Here is an 18,343-nt window from a genome sequence, read left to right as displayed (position 1 = left end):
GTCATTAATATGTATTGTAAATAATTATGCCCCAGCACGGATCCTTATGGTACTCCACTAGTTACAGGTTGCCATCCTAAGTATGTACCCATTATCCCAACCGTCATCTATTAGTTAGCCAATCCTCTCTCCATGCTAACATATTACTCCAACAACATGAACTTTTATTAAATAAACTAATGTGTGAACTTTATCAAATGTCTTCTGTACATGCAAACATAATCCATCTTGCTTGTTCCCTTCTGAAAGAATTCTACTAAGTTTGTCAGGAATGATTTCCCCTTCATGAAGCCATGCTGACTTTGCTCGATCATATTACAGTAAATCCTCTCTATCCATGAAATTATGAATGCGCCTATTCACGCCAAAAAATAACTTTAAAAAAAAAATCAACATCTGCAGGCAAAAACTGTGTATCTGCAATTTTTAACCCATTTTTAACAAGCTCCGCAATTGCGAGTTTCATCATTTGTGGGGGTTCTCAAGATATGGAGGAATGACTGCATGTATTTCTAAATATTCTGCCAATACAGGATCCTGGAAGATTACTACCAGTGCAGAGAACATTTCACCGGTTGTTGTTTCAACTCCGGAGACAGGGGAGCAGGGGCCAGGCATCCACTATATCTGTAACTACATACTTTAATATTCTGGGATACATCCCATCAGCTCCAAGGGAGTTATCAGTCTTTCACCCGGATTACTTTCCTTCGCAAGATAAAAACCAAAAGAACTGAGGATGCTGTAAATCAGGAACAAAAACAGACGTTGCTGGAAAAGCTCAGCAGGACTGGCAGCATCTGTGAAGAAAAAATTCAGTTAACTTTTCGGGGCCCAAAATATTAACTCTGATTTTTCTTCACAGATACCGCCAGACCTGCTGATCTTTTCCAGCAATTTCTGTTTTTGTTCTTTACTTTCCCTAGCAGTTTTTCTCTACTGATATTTATTGTATTTGCTTCCTCTTCTCCTCTCAGCTACTTGATTATTTAGGAATTTTGATTTCATTTCATTTATTACTGTCACATGCACTGAGATACAATGAAAAGTCTTGTACTGTGTGCTAACCAAATAAATCATACCTTGCATAACGTACCTATGATAGGGTAAGAGAACAGAATGCAGAAAACAATGTTACAGCTACAGAAAAGGTGCAGAGAAAGATCAATTCTAATATACGACAGGTCCGTTCAGGAGCATTTTGGAATGCTCATGTTTTCTACTGTGAGGACTGATGTAAAGTATTTACTCAACTCCTGTGCTGTTTATTGGTTCCCCATTATGATTTTCCCTATCTTTAAGGGGCGTATGTCCACTTTGGATTCGCTCTTCATTTTTATGGATTTAAGGCAGATCTTGCTGTCTGTCTCGACATTACTTTAAAGTTTACCCTCAAAGTTCATTTTCTCCCTTGATGACCTGTTTGGTCAACTTTTGTTGATTTTTAAGATGCCCCCAATCCTCCACCTTACCACTAATCTTTCCACATGGTATGTTTTCTCTTTCAATTTGATGCAACCCTTAACTTTCTTGGCAAATCATTTATTGGCTTATCCCCTTCCTAGAATTCTTCCTCACTGGAATATATCATTGCTGTGAGCCATGAACGTAAACATCTGCCATTGTTCCTCAATCGTCTTTGTTGTTAAACCCCTTCCCCATCTGCTTCAACCAGCTCGGTCCTCAATCCTTTGTATTTAAGCAGTACATTTATTTAAACAGCACAGTTGTTTCTGACCCAAATTCTTCCTACTCAAACCGAATGCTAAATTCTACCATATTATGGTCTCCGTTTCCTATGGATTTTGTACACTCATGTCATATATTAAACCTGCCTATTTATGCATCAACAGGTTCAAAATAGCCGTATCCCTGGTTGGTTCCATTCTAGGAAACTGTTTCTTATACACCGAATGAACTCTTCAAGGCTTTTCTGTCATATGGCTATTCTGATTTACATGAAGATTAAAGTCATCCATGATTAATGTACTGCCTTTGTTACATTCCCTCATTATCTCCTGATTTATTCTCTGTCCTATCATACAGCTACTGTTAGACCTATAGACTAATAGAGTACTGCTACCAGTGTCTTCTTTCCCCTTTATCCCTTTCCTCCACCCACAGTTACTATGCCTTCAGATCCACGATCATTTTACGCTGTTGCACTTATCTCATTCCATAACAACAATACTATCCCACCACCCTTTTCTTTCTGCCTGCCATTTCGAAAAGTTACATACCCCTGAATATTTAATTCCAAGCTTTGAACTCCTTGCAACCATATCTCAGCAATTGCTGTAAGTTCACAACCTTAAACCTGAATTATTAGCACAAATATATTTATTTTGTTCCAACTACTACGTGCTTTTAAGTAAAGAGCCATGAATTATGCCTTTTTACCATTTTTCTCCTTTTGACCCAATTTACTGCTGTTTTATCCCTTCCTGCCATACTCTGGGTAATGTTTCCAAATATTTGCTCTCCCAATTAATTTAAAACCCTTTCTACAGCCTAATTATTTTATTCACCAGGACAGGAAACTAATGGCAGCACAGTTCAAGTGAAACCCACCCCAACAGAACAGCTCCCTCAGAGTCATAGAATCAAAGTTCAGAAGAGGTCCTTTGGCCCAACAAGTCTACACTGCCAAAAATATACTACTACCTACACTTGCCCCACTTTCCCACACTATGCCCATAACTTTGAATGTTATGACGCTTCAAGCGCATATCAAGTTTTTTTTTGAAAGGTTGTAATGTTTTCCCGCTCCCAGGCAGTGCATTCCAGACACCCACCACCCTCTCACCAAAAATTTCACTACCATCTGTTCCTCTGAGCTTCTTAGAGTCTTGCCATTCATTGTGCATTCTCCTCTCTTGTTCCTTCTTCCAGGTGTATCAAAACACATTTTTCAGGATTAAATTCCATTCTGTCATTGATCTGCCCATCTGACCAATCTGTTGATATCCTCTCATAACCTAATACCTTTCTCCCCACTGCTAATCACCCAGCTGATGTTTGTGCCATCTGCCAAGTAACTTATCGTCATGCCCCCATATTCCCATCTACATCATTTATGAATATCACAAACAATAAGCGGCACAACACCGATCCCTGTGGCACACCAATGGACACTGACCTCCAGTCACATAAACAACCTTCTACCACCACCGTGTCTTCTGTCACTAAACTGATTTTGGATCTAACTTGCCAAGTTACCATAGATCGCATGTACTTTTACTCCCTTCTATCTCAATACTTGGGACAGTGCCTCAAAAACCAAAACCCATTTTACCCACACCAATCTTTTGAGCCACACATTTAACTCCTTGATTTTGTTGACTCTTATGCTAGTTTGCCCATGGCTCCAGTAGTAACTCAGAGATTAATACCTTGCAGGTTGGTGGAGTGGAGGTGGTGGCATAGTGGCAATGTCACTGACTAGTAATCCTGAACCTGAGGAGAAAATTCTGGGGACATGGGCGCCATAGCAGATGGTGACAATGTGGCTGACTTCTAACTATCCTCTGAGCAATAAATTCTGGCCTAGCCAGCAACACAGATATTCCATGATGATGTGGAGCTGGACATTTTCAGCATACATGCAAAAATAGTGCAGAAGCGTTGGAGGAGAACGGTGTGGTCAACTATAACAAAGGATGCAGATAGGTTGAGAAAGGTTGGAAAGCCTTCTGCTTTTGTCAGAGACTGTCACAAGCCATTTCTCTCTTGCCATAGGGCAAGTGCCAGAGAACTGGAGGACAGCTAATGTGGTTCCACTTTTCAAGAAGGTGATAAAGACAAACCAGGGATAAACCAGTGAGTCTCACATCAGTGGCAGGGAAACTACTGGAGAAAATTCTGAAGGATAGAATTAATCACCCATTTACAGAAGCAAGGTTTGGGTCAGGGATAGTCTGCATGGTCTTGCCAGATAGAGGTCATGCCTAACAAATCTGGCTGAATGTTTCAAAGAGGTGACCAAGTGTGCACATGTAGTTTATAAGGATTCCAACAAAGCCTTGGACAAGGTCCAACATGGGAGACTGATGAAGAAGGTAAAAGCACATGGGATCCAGGGTAACTTAGTAAGTTGGATCCAAAACTGACTAGTAGGAGGAGACACAGGGTGGTGATAGAAGGCTGTTTGTGACTGGTAGCTGGTGTCTAGTGGCATACACAGGGATCAGCACTGGGTGTTTATTGTTCATGATGTAAGATTTTAGACAACTTTCTGTACCTGACCACATGATATACATATCCAGACTCTCAACAGCCACTGTGTTCAACATTTATCCAATTTATCATTTTTAGGTCCAAATGAGTAACCTCATTTGCCTGCATTAAAATCTAATTGTCACAAACTTGTCATTTACTTCAACTATCCACAGGTCTGTAATTTTACTGTTATAATGCTGCCCTTCTTAGTGTCAATGGTATATCTGTATATGTGGCTTTCTATATATGTGGCCTACTATACAAATTAAGTGATTAAGAAATAGTGAACTGTTGAGGCCCTAACAAAAATCTTTTCAGGTCACCACTTGTTACATTCTACCATTTATAATACTTGCCCATTAATCAATTCCAATGCCTGTCAACTATTCAATTTCCTAACCAAGTCAATAATTTGACATGAAGTTTCAACTTTAGTTAACTATATTTTGTATGTGACTCTTGGAAGTCCAATATGAATAATATATATCTACATTCTCCAGGACACTATACAGCCAACTATACAAATAATCAAAATTTGTAAGGCATGATTTTTTTTTAATGTTCCTTAAATCATATTATAATTATAGATTCTAGTAATTTCCCAACAGGTTTTCAACTAAGCAATAAGCCACCCTCCACAAATGACCATAAGTATCTCCTCCCATCAGCGAGCAACAGTGGTTTTATATATAGTTTGAGGGGCACCACCGTGTGAGCACAGAGAAAGGCAAGGAGTTAAGCTTCCATGCATCAACTGGATTATAGCATAACATTTCAATCTAAAAGAATGGCTCCAAATCGAAAGAACATTGGAAGATTATAATTAAAGCATCTACAATATTCTCACCTATGTCTTTATACCTCAAGGTGTTACCCAACTGCTCTTGGGGATTTATCACTTATTAAGGGACAACTTTTTTTTACACAGAGTGATTTGTGTATGAAATGAACCACCAGGGAAAGTAATGGACGCAAGTACAGTTTATAACATTTAAAAGACATTCGGATAAGTTCATGAATAGGAAAGGTTTGGACGGATATAGGCCAAGCGTGGACAGGTGGGTCTAGTTTAGTTTGGGAACATGGTCAGCATGGACTGGTTGGACCAAAAGGGTCTGTTTCCATGCTGTGTGACTCTATGACTCAAAGTGTCATTAATTTCGCTATCACGGACATGGTTTACATTAACAGTTTCAGATATGATCAGATATTCCCCAATGCTCAAGTAAATTTATCACCTGGCATAATACAAAGTCACGCAGATGAGCTGGTAACAGGTCAGATTCGGTGTGTTGGGGCTGCATCATTGAGCCTGACACGGTCAGGCTGGAGGGACAGAAGAACAGACTCCTGATCATCATCCAGTGAAAAAATGCATGAATACAAAATATCATGTGAGGATAGAGTTAGATGTAAAGGCCTCCACAGGCAAAGAGACTACCGACACTCAAAAGTCTACTTGAGCAAAGTTTACAGAGGGCTACCATAGTTCACAAACCATGAACTGCCATAAGTCAGCACCTAAAAATACCAGCGAGCTACTGATATTTAAAACATTTGAAAAGATATTTTTCTTAGCGAGCCAAAAATTTAGTTTTGCACCCAGAGTTTTGAGTAAGAGCTAAATTCTTTGGCAAAAACCTACAAAATGATTAATGTGGTTCGGTGCCAGGATATACCAAAGAGAACGATGATGAGACTATTTGATGCATAGTAAGTGATCAGAATATAGAAATGAAGTTCACTTCAGTTGCAGCACAGAATTTAAAATAGCAGAAAATGCTTTAATCCAAAGCTTGAATTGCTCTAACCGTTGGAAGTACTTTAAATCTGTACCTGTTGCATTTGCTCACTGTCCTGGTGGCTAGACAGTTGCTCCTGCAGATCCTCCAGTTCAATGATGAAATGTTCCAAAGCTGTTTCTTTGCCTCGCAACTGCTCTTCAAGCTCAATTATTCTTAACCGGCAGACATGGAGCTCTGAATGATTATGGTCGATACCATTTTTCACTTCTTTCTCCTACAAGACATCATTTGATTTGAAAGTTTGATTTTGAATAATATAACATAATCACATATACAACTGTGGAAATAAAAAGGGTTTAGATACAAATACACATCTGACACACTATAGTAATTGCATTGCTTCTAAAACGTATCCACAAGTCTAACAAAACACAAATGGGCAAAGAAAATAACTGATTTAGAGTGCAATTATAATATTATCTAGATTGAGCAGGTCAGATGATTGCTTAAATTACAAATGATCTGATAAGGTGATGGTCAGGCTACTGCTATCAGTCATACACTTTAGAAATTGCGAACTCGTAGATGTCTTCATCAAGTTGATCTTTTTCCTCCAATATGGCAACATTTGGACTTATGCATAAAGAACAGTCATTTGATGAAATAACGAGTAAACCGTAATCTAACCTTCAAAGACAAAAGGACAGAAAATTGTGGAATGGAGGTAAAATGCCAATGGAACATGAAACACAACATACAGAAAGCAGTATTGCTAATGTGTGAATTCCCACGAAAATGAATGAAAGAAAGTGCAAGAAAGCAAAACATTTATCAGGCATTCTGCATAATTTTGGCACATGATTACTCTTATAAATTTCTCTTTAGGCATAAGCAGGCACAGAACGCAATCTAAACATCAAAAAAAAGAAATTTTACAGCAAAATACTACATGCAAAAATAACTTGTATTTTTATAACAACTGAAAGCAGACCCTTCTGAGGAAGGGTCACCGGACCCGAAACGTTAACTCTGATTTTTTTCTTCACAGATGCTGCCAGACCTGCTGAGCTTTTCCAGCAACTTCTGTTTTTGGTCTTGTATTTTTATGTTGGAATATCTCAAAGCAGTTACTATTTGCAGTGTGCAACTTTAAGAGACAAGTGTAAAGCAGTGTCACAGGAAAAATGTGGACTGAGTGTCAAAGACTCCAATACACAAAACTAAATTCTAAAAGCTTAAAGCCAAACAGCATTAAAAACTGGCATACTTCAGGCAGAAAAGTCTGGGACTTCGAACAAAATCTCACCACAACTGCGTGCTCCTCTGCTGTACTTGTGTTTGACAGTTCACCATCAGCCTGGGAAAGCAAAGGTAGAACACATAAAAAGTTGAAATGCAGGAAAATCACAGTAAACAATTGAGAATTCGGTATCTCTTCACTATTTAGAAAATGTAAATCTCACAATATCAAATCAACCTTCACAACAGTTTTGACACTCAACAGGAAACTAAAAACTTGACATTTTTCATCTCTCTGGCCTTGTTAAATAATTTGTTTAAGCTTTGAATTGTGAGTCAGAAAGCTATTCAAATGAAAGGTTTTCACATGGATGACATCAACAATTTGCCAAAATCTGACTTTAGCTACTGTCAACATTCATTCACTCACCACTTTGTGATTAGGTACTCTAGGACAAAGATAACTCAACAACTATAATTTCAGTGTGAGTCACCAGCCCTGTGTAAAAGACGACAGATTTGGCGACCATATAATGTGGAAATGACACTGCTCAAGTGCAACAAGTAAAAAGTGATAATATAGACATTTGGTGATAGAAATTCAGTTCCGAGCAGAATACATTGTAAAGGATACAAGGTATTTTTTATACAAAAGAACAAAGAAAATTACAGCACAGGAACAGGCCCTTCGGCCCTCCAAGCCTGCGCCGATCCAGATCCTCTATCTAAAACTGTCGCCTATTTTCCAAGGATCTGTATCCCTCTGCTCCCTGCCCATTCATGTATCTGTCTAGATACATCTTAAATGACACTATTGTGCCCACCTCTACCACCTCCACTGGCAACGTGCACCCACCACCCTCTGCGTAAAGAACTTTCCACACATATCTCCTTTAAACATTTCCCCCTCTCACCTTGAAATGGTGACCCCGAGTAATTGAGTCCCCCACTCTGGGGGAAAAAACTTCTTGCTATCCACCCTGTCTATACCTCTCATGATTTTGTAGACCTCAATCAGGTCCCCCCTCAACCTCCGTCTTTCTAATGTAAATAATCCTAATCTACTCAACCTCTCTTCATAGCTAGCACCCTCCGTACCAGGCAACATCCTGGTGAACCTCCTCTGCACCCTCTCCAAAGCATCCACATCCTTTTGGTAATGTGGCGACCAGAACTGTACGCAGTATTCCAAATGTGGTCGAACCAAAGTCCTATACAACTGTAACATGACCTGCCAACTCTTGCACTCAATACCCCGTCCGATGAATGAAAGCATGCCGTATGCCTTCTTGACCACTGTCGACTTGCGTTGCCATCTTCAGGGTACAATGGACCTGAACACCCAGATCTCTCTGTGCATCAATTTTCCCCAGGGCTTTTCCATTTACCGTATAGTTCACTCTTGAATTGGATCTTCCAAAATGCATCACCTCGCATTTGCCATTTCTCCGCCCAACTCTCCAATCTATCTATATTCTGCTGTATTCTCCAACAGTCCCCTTCACTATCTGCTACTCCACCAATCTTAGTGTCATCTGCAAACTTGCTAATCAGACCATCTATACCTTCCTCCAGATCATTTATGTATATCACAAACAACAGTGGTCCCAGCATGGATCCCTGTGGAACACCACTGGTCACAGTTCTCCATTTTGAGAAACTCCCTTCCACTACAACTCTCTATCTCCTGTTGCCCAGCCAGTTCTCTATCCATCTAGCTAGTGCACCCTGGAGCCCATGCGACTTCACTTTTTCCATCAGCCTACCATGGGGAACCTTATCAAACACCTTACTGAAGTCCATGTACATGACATCTCTCGCCCTTCCCTCATCTATCAACTTTGTCACTTCCTCAAAGAATTCTATCAAGTTGGTAAGACATGATTTATAGATTTACTCATTTTTACGGGACATGGGCATCACTGGCTGACCAGAATATATTGCCCATCCCTAGTTGCCTTTCAGAAGGTGGTGATGAGCTGCATTCTTGAACCGCTGCAATCCACCTGCGTGGGTTAACCCACAATGTCATTAGGGAGGGAATTCCAGGATTTTGACCCAGAAACAGCGAAGGAATGGCAATATATTTCCAAGTCAGGATGGTGAGAATAGCTTGGAGGGGAACTTGAAAGTGGTGGTGCTCCCATGTATCTGCTGCCCTTGTCCTTCTAGATGGAAGTGGTCGTGGGTTTGGAAGGTGCTGTCTGAGGATGCTGGGTGAATTTCTGCAATGCATCTTGTAGATAGTACACACTGGTGCAACTCAGCATCGGTGGTGAAGGGTGTGGATGTAGTGCCAATCAAGCGGGCTGCTTTGTCCTGGATGTTGTCAAGCTTCTTGAGTGTTATTGGGGCTGCACTCACCTACGGGAGCATTTCATCACATTCCTGACTTGTGCCTTGTAGATGATGGACAGGCTTTGGGGAGTCAGATGAGTTACTCGCTGCAGTATTCCTAGACTCTGGCCTGTCCTTGTAGCCACTGTGTTTATGTGATTCATCCAGTTGAGTTTCTGGTCAATGATAATATCAGGATGTTAATAGTGGGGGATTCATTGATGGTAACACCATTGAATTTCAAGGCAGTGGTTAGATTATCTCTTATTCATGATGGTCATAGCCTGGCATTTGTATGGCATGGACATTACTTGCCACTTGTCAGCCCAAGCCTATATGTTGTCCAGATCTTGTTGCATTCAAACATAGACTGCTTCAGTATCCGAGGAGTTGCAAATGGTGCTAAACATTGTGCAGTCATCGGCGAACATCCCCACTTCTGACCTTGTGATGGAGGGAAGGTCATTGATGAAGGAGCTGAAGATAGTTGGGCCTAGGACACTACCCTGAGAAATGCCTGCAAAGATGTCCTGCAGCTGAAATGACGGACCTTCACAGCCACAACCATCTACCTATGCATCAGGTATGACTCGAACTATCGGAGAGTTTGTCCCCAATACCAATGGATTCCAATTTTGCTAGGGCTCTTTGATGCCACACTCGGTCGAATGCAGCCTTGATGTCAAGGGCTGTCACACTCATCTCACCTCTGGAATTCAGCTCTTTTGTCCATGTTTGAACCAAGGCTGTAATGAGGTCAGGAGTTGAGTAGCCCTGGCAGAACCCAAACTGGGTGTCACTGAGCAGGTTATTGCTGAGCAGGTGCTGCTTGACAGCACTGTTGATAACCATCTTCCATCACTTTACTGATGATCGAGAGTAGATTGATGGGGTGGTAATCGGCCGGGTTGGATTTGTCCTGCTTTTTACGTACAGGACATACCTAGGCAATTTTCCATGTTGTCGAGTATATCCTAGTATTGTCGCTGTACTGGAACAGCTTGGTTCTGGGAACGGCAATCTTTGAAGCACAAGTCTTCGATACTATTACCAGAATGTTGTCAGGGCCCATAGCCTTTGCAGTATCCAGTGTCTCCAACCATTTCTTGATGTCACATGGAGTGAATCGAATTGAAGACTGGTATCTGTAATGCTGGGGAACACTAGAAGAGGCAGAGACAGATCATCCACTCGACACTGAAGATTACCACGAAAGCTTCAACCTTATCTTTTGCACTGATATACTGGGCTCTTCCATCATTGAGGATGGGGATATTTGTGGAGCCTCCTCCTCAAATGAACTGTTTAATTGTCCACTACCATTCATAACTGGAAGTGGCAAGACTGCACAGCTTAGATCTGATCCGTTAATTGTGTGAACGCTTAGCACTATCATTTGCTGCTTAAGTTGTTTGGCATGGAAGTAGCCCTGTTTGGTGGCTTCACCAGGTTGACACCTCATCTTCAGGTATGCCTGGTGCTGGTCCTGTCATGTCCCCCTGCACTCTCCAGGAAACCAGGGTTGATCCTCTGGCTTGATGGTAATGGTTGAGTGGCAGATATGGCAGACCATGAGTTTACAGATTCTGCTGCTTTTGATGGCCCACAGTGCCTTATGGATGCCCATTCTTCATTTGCTAGATCTGTTTGAAATCTGTTCCACTTAGCATGGTGATAGTGCCACACAACATGGTGGAAGTTATTCTCAATATCAAGGCAGACTTTGTCTCCACAAGGACTGGGTGGTGGTTGCTCTTACCAATGCTGTCCTGAACAGATGCATCTGCAGCTGGCACACTAGTAAGGATGAGGTCAAGTATATTTGTCCCTCTTGTTGCTTCCCTCACCACCTGCTGCAGACACAGTCTAGCAGCTATGTCCTTTAGGACTCGACCAGCTCAATCTGTATTGTTAACATTGAAATCTTCCACCCAGAGTACATTTTGTGCCTTGCCATCCTCAGTGCTTCCTCCAGGTGTTGTTCAACATGGAGCAGTACTGAATCATCAGCTGAGGGAGAACAGTTTTCGGCAATCAGCAGGAAGTTTCCCTGCCCATGGTTAACCTGATGCCACAAGACTTCATGGGGTCAATGTTGAGAACTCCCAGGCAACCCTCTCCCGAATGTATACCACTGTGCCACCACCGCTGCCCAGTCTGTCCTGCTGGTGGGACAGGACATATCCAGGGATGGTGATGTGGTGTCTGGGACATTGTCCGTAAGGTAAGATTCCGTGAGCATGACTATGTCAGGCTGTTGTTTGACAAGTCTGTAATACAGCTCTCCCAATTTTAGCACTAGCCCCCAGATGGTAGTAAGAACTTTGCAGGGTCAACAGGGCTGTTTCTGCTATTGTCTTTTCCAGTGCCTAGGTCAATGTCAGGTGATTTGTCCAGCTTCATTTCTTCTTTAAGTCTTTGTAGCAGTTAGTACAAGTGAATGGCTTACGAGGCCATTTTAGAGGGTAATTAAAAGTGAGCCACATTGCAGTGGGTCTGGGGTCACATGTAGGCCAGACCATGTGAGGATGGCCAATTTCTTGCTCTGAAGGACATTAGTGAACCAGATGGGTTTTTACCCCTCGTTGGTTCCCTCACCACCTGCTGCAGACCCAGTCTAGCAGCTATGTCTTTTAGGACCCGACCAGCTCGATCTGTATTGCTGATATTGAAATCTCCCAGCCAGAGTACGACAAATGATTTCATGATTGTCAATAGATTCTTAATTCCAAATTTTTAAGAAGTTTTTTTATTGAATTCAAATTCCACCATCTGCCATGGCTGGATTTGAACCCAGATCCCCAGAACATTAGCCGAGTTTCTGGATTATAGTCTAGTGATAATACCACTAGGCCATCGCTTTCCCTAACAAGAATTGGTGATCCACCATCTGGATATGTTCCTGAGAAATAACTGAAATCTATCTTGACCACATCTGTCATTTGATGCGCTCTGTAGGATGTTCCAGCATGCATATTGTTAACTAATATTTGTCAGATGTTAATTCTGAATGTTAGTTTACAAGTTGTACATACGAATATATACATACAATTTGCGCACACCAATAAATACAAACATATAAATTAGGAATAGTCAGCCACATGACACTGGAGAGGATGCAGAGGTGATTTACCAGGATGTTGTCTGGGCTGGAGAGTTCGGTTATGAAAAGAGACTGGAGAGACTAAGGTTATTTTCCACAGAGCAGAGAAGATTGAAAGGGGACGTAATCAACTTGAGGGACATAGATAGCATAGGCAGGATGAAACTTTTCCTTTTGATGCAGGGATCAAATGACTAGGGGGCAAAGATTTAAAGTAAGGGGCAGAAATTCAGAAGAGATGTGAGGCAAAACCTTTTCACTCAAGAGCGTGGTGGAAATCAATGCCTATAAAGGGTGGGAGAGGCAGAAACCATTCATCAGATTTAACAAGTTTTTAGATGTGCATTTGCGATGCGACAATATACAATAGTACAGGCCAAGTGCTTGAACATGGAATTAGAATAGTTAGATGGTTGTTTTTGACTAGTGTGATGGGCTGAAGAGCCCCTTTCAATGCTGTAGATCTCTGTGCCTCTATTGGGCTGTCACATTTTAGATGCGCTAATGAATGCATTTGGAAAAGATATTTCCTTTTGTGGGAGAATCTACATTTGTGGGGCATGGGTGTCACTAGCAGGGCCACCATTTATTGCATGTTCCTATTTGGGCTTGAGAAAGTGGTGACAATCTAGAGCTAGTGGTCACCAGTTACAACTAAGGGGTTGCCAATTGAAGACAGAGAAAAAGGTAGTGTTCTTCTGACAGTCACAAGTCACAGAGGTACACAGCATGGAAACAGGCCTTTCAGCCCAACTAGTCCAGGCCGACCAGGATTTCCTAAATTGAACTAGTCACATTTCGCTAGTTCAGTTTCTTTTGGAATTCTCTTCCTGCAAGTCAGTGGAAGCAGAGTCATAGAGTTGTACAGCACGGAAACAGACCCTTCCGTCCAAGCACTCCATACCGAACATAATCCCAAACTAAACTAGTCCCACCTACCTCGTCCTGCCCCAAATCCCTCCAAAACTTCCCTATTCACGTGCTTATTTAAGTGTCTTTTAAACACTGTAACTGTGCCCGCGTCCACTACTTCCTCAGGAAGTTCATTCTACATGCAAACCACCCTCTGTGTAAAAAAAATTGCCCCTCGTGTCTTCTTCAAATCTCTGTCCTCTCACTTTAAAAATATGCCCGCAGTCTTGAAATCCCCCATCCTAGCCTTCAATATTTTTAAGACAGCTGACAGATTCTTGATGAACAAGGGGATGTAAGTTATCGGAGGTAGGCAGGAATGTAGAGTAATCAGATCTGTCATGACTTTATGGATTTATGCAGAAATCCAATTTGGATCAACTTTTTTAAAACTACTATTTTAAAAGAGGGTGGATTTTGTAAAATCATTCTGGAAACTAAAAATTTTGAGCACAAGAATTTTCTTCCTTCACAGTTCTTCCATAGCATGTCCAAGCATGGACTTCACGTTAGAAGGCAAATGACTGGAAGTAAGATGATTTATGTTTCACTTCCCCACAGCTAAACAACTGACATAATGCAGCCAGTAAATTACGTCTTTATAGCTGTGGAGACAATCGGAAAACACTGCTCTTCTCGTACTGCATTCTAAGTTACTGTAAGGTACAGCAAATCAAGTGTATGGACAAAAGTATAAATTACCTATAAACACTGAACAGAATTAGAGGAATTCTTCATATGCACTTCTCCAAGAGTCGCATCAATTTAAAAAATTCTTTTTCCTAAATATTACTAGGTCAAACAGTGAGGAACATCCTTATTCTGGAGGGTCTCAGTTAATGAGAAACAGTAAAACAGAACCACTAAGTCAATTAACTGGAAATAAAGCAAAAGCTTTAAAATACAGTTCAATAATTTTACTTCAGTTTACAGTTTTGAATGATATGGAAGTGCTGGTGTTGGGCTGGGATGTACAAAGTCAGATGTCACACGACACCAGGTTATAGTCCAACAGGTTTATTTGAAATCACACAAGTTTTCCGAGTGCAGCCTCTTCGTCAGGTGCACCTGACAGTGAAAAATGTTAGTTGTAGAATCAGTGCTCAAACACATGGTAGGACATAAGAAACATTTTAATTAGCAACTTTTACTGAGTGCTTTGGAAACCTCTTCAACTCAGCACTTTTTGCAGCACATCTTGAGTTATGGCAATTTTGAAAACTGAAGCAGCTTATAATACTAAATATGCATTCACTAGATATTAACATCACCTACTCTAGTATCATCATACATGACATTATGTAATACGCCATACTTTTGCTATTGTAATTTCTGTATAATGTAGCATAGCTTAGGACTATTTAGTGTCAACATTTTCAAATGATAGGATTTATTTTGAAACTGGCTTAATCCTTTGCATCATTACATGAAACTTGTGGGCTGTTTTACCTCATGTTGGACGAAAGCTTCATCCTGTTCAACTAATGAGTGCTCTTCTGACAGAACATCATCCTGGTGGATAGCCTGGCTCTTCCTCTTCTTCTTCTTTTTTGTCGAATCTGAGGAGTCACATTTTGCCTTTTGTTGTCGGTAGTGAGCAAGCTGCAGAGAAAAGTGAAGGAAAGGTAAAGGGAGAGGTATGAGAGGAACAGGTAACACAACCACAGCATGGTGAGAGGACACTGTGTAATAGCCACACACACACACAGAGGTGCTGGATCCCACTGAGACCCAGGGCTGGGCAGCACAGACAACTATGCTCTCACTTGTTAAATCAAAATTGCACATCTGCATCAAAAATGCTGATGACAGATTTCTTTTATCAGGACTCTCTTCTCTAACCCTGTACACAAATATGTGCAGACTTGACTAAGAATATCACAAATGGAGACACAGGGTCAAGGTGATATGCATCACTATGCCTCCTGCTCACAACCTTTAGTTTATCATTTTTACACCAGGAGGTAAGGAAGGAGAATGTGTTTTTGTACAACTGCAGCCTGGCATTTGTTGGCTGTGTAGCTATATCCCTCCTTTGCTTTTTAAGCAGCTTACAACGGATTACCGCTTTGGCACACAAATCCATACATTCAGACTTTGGGAAGCTACAATATGTAATCTAACCATGAATTCATCAGAAACTGAAGGTGGATGGGGCTAAAAGAAACCCTGAACAACCTACGACTAGAGATGATCTAATCACTAAAGGTCACCACAGAAATTGTGACAATAAGGAGGGCACTCTCTTTCCTGGCCTTTATTAAATAGATATTTTCATTGAGTGAACACCTCAAAATTAAACAGCAGAAACAGTAATTTAACATAATCTCTCTTGTGACAATGACTGAAGCTCACTGAATAAAGCAGGAATTCAGTTTGATTAATATTTAATATATAGAATTTGCTCAATACCTATGAACAAATGATGCATTTATTTCTGACACTTAATGTGTAATGTAACAGCTGGTTCTAACAGGTTCTAATAAATGATGGAAAGATACAATGTGAAAAATAACTTGCTCAACTGGATAAATGTATCTTGCACTTAGATAAGCAACCAAAGAATAGTTGCATTCAATTCTCCACCTGTGTCAATTATCCAAACTTAGGCGGTACATTAGAGCAGGACGTAAAATTGACTTGTGTCTCCTTGGCTCTTTTTGGCAAAGGTCAGGATGATGATATAGAGACCAGGGGAGAGACAAAAACCAAACCCAAAAAAATCCACCATAGTTCCTGAGCACAATGTAGTATTTGTGCTGTACAGCTTATATTTGAGTACACAAGTTTGCACTCATCTGCAATGCTACCTGCAATTAAACAACTTGCTGATTCACATTGTTTAGGCTCATCTATGAATATGGTCACTTTAATTGATGGGCTGCCAGCATCTGTGAAATTGTATTGTGCTGATTATCTTCAGGAGAAGGGAAGGAGAGGGAAAAATGTTCAAATGCTTTCAAAGCCGTTCGTTCAGATCGATCATAGCTTTCTAAGGAAAATGAGACTGGATTGTTCTGAGCATTTCTAGGTATAAAATGTGAACTGCTGGTGTTGGTCAGTATTTTAAAATGTAGAAAAATAAAGCAGTAATTCAAATTAAACTGTCACATATTTAGTTACATAATTCAACAATGATCACTTGAACCACAATCTTAATATTTAGAAACAAAATCAAATTCATCCACACAGAGTTCATTGAATTTATCTTGACTCACTATGGCACAACTGCAAGAATCTTGTTCTGGATCAGATTTTCTACACTCAGTTTCACAATCAACTCTCCATAACAATATCTTCCTCTTCACCCAGTGAATTGGACATTATGAATTCTTTGAACCATCTGATAGCAGCTTGTGTATTAATTGCATTCCAAAATTTAACACCAAAACATCTTCCCATTTTCTGTGAAGTTCTATTCCTCAGTCAACCAGTGAACTGTTACATTGAGCAGTGACATAATTCTTGGCATATATCTAGCGTTGAACTAGAGGCATTGAGCCTTGAAGTTACTGCAATTTAATGTTATTCATTTGTACATGCCTCTTGATCTCATCAGTCATGTGGTCTACCTGACCACATAGATTCCACCAGGCCACCTCTTCCGCACATGATCAATGGAGACTCGTGTTTTTGACACTGTCTGAAGAATCAATCATTACAAACAGGTCATTTTGGCAGTCTCCATGTCAGTCGATCTTCTGTAAACTCAACATTTTTGATCCATTAAGGAGGTAACTAACTAGCTAGCTGTTTACCTGAACTTTTGCTTGATGGTTGTGGCATATTAGGAATGTTACTGGGCTAGTAATCTAGAGATATAGGTTCAAATCCCACTGAGAAAGATGGTGAAATTAGAATGCAATTTTAAAAATCTGGAATTTAAAAAGTTAGATTAATGGCAACCAAGTAACCACCAATCTTTATTGTTTAAAAAAAAACTCATCTGGTTCACTAATGTTCTTTAGGGAAGGTAACCTGCCATCCTTGTCTGATCTGGCCTACATGTGACTTCATATGCACAGCAATGTGACTGACTCTTAACTGCCCTCTGAAATGGCCTAGCAAGCCACTTAGTAACCAGGACAAGTATGGATATACAATAAATGTCAGCCATGCCAGCAAAGTCTGCATCGCATGAACAAATGAGAAAAGATCCGTCAACTTCTGAGGACTAATTCCAAATACAAGGTGTTCAAGAAAGAACGAAAAAGGAGAGGGGTTACCGAATCAATTGAGATCATTGCAGTGCTAGAGAGAAAGGATATCCCACATAACTTCATAAGGCATAGGGGCAGAATTAGGCTATTTGGCCCAATGAAGTCTGCTCCGCCATTTGATCGTGGTTGATATGCTCCTCACCCCTCACATAGAGTCCAGAACAGAACAGGAACAAAAAAATATGCAATTACATTGCTCAGACTAGTTTAAGATCACCAACTAACGAAAATTATCAAAAGAAATAAATTTGCAAGGAAATTGGAGTCCCAGGTAGACAGGATAGTGAAGGCGGCATTCAGTATGCTTGCCTTTATTGGTCAGTGCATTGAGTATAGGAGTTGGGAGGTCATGTTGCAGCTATACAGGACATTGGTAAAGCCACTTCTGGAATACTGCATTCAATTCCAGTCTCCCTGCTAATAGGAAGGATGTTGTGAAACTTGAAAGGGTCAGAAAGGATGCAGAAGAATGTTGCCAGGTTTGGAGGGTTTGAGCTTTAGGGAGAAGCTGAATAGGCTGGGGGTATTTTTCCTGGAGCGTCGGAAGCTGAGGGGTGAACTTACAGGGG

General features: G+C 40.7%; 1 long non-coding RNA gene across 1 annotated transcript; it reads right to left on the bottom strand.

Annotated features, from left to right (window-relative positions):
• Positions 1 to 6,052: 6,052 nt before the first annotated feature.
• On the bottom strand, positions 6,053 to 15,150 carry LOC125481466. Its single transcript, XR_007261349.1, has 3 exons — positions 15,004 to 15,150; positions 7,270 to 7,320; positions 6,053 to 6,237 (listed from the first exon to the last, which is right to left on the bottom strand). It is a non-coding gene; the product is annotated as an uncharacterized LOC125481466 (long non-coding RNA).
• Between the last annotated feature and the right edge of the window lie 3,193 nt (positions 15,151 to 18,343).

This window comes from Rhincodon typus, unplaced genomic scaffold, assembly GCF_021869965.1.
Source record: "Rhincodon typus isolate 14 unplaced genomic scaffold, sRhiTyp1.1 hic_rhity00002262, whole genome shotgun sequence".
NCBI classification, from domain to species: Eukaryota; Metazoa; Chordata; class Chondrichthyes; order Orectolobiformes; family Rhincodontidae; genus Rhincodon; species Rhincodon typus.
The sequence above is the reverse complement of the archived record's forward strand: the minus strand, read 5'-3'. Positions and strand labels throughout refer to the sequence as shown.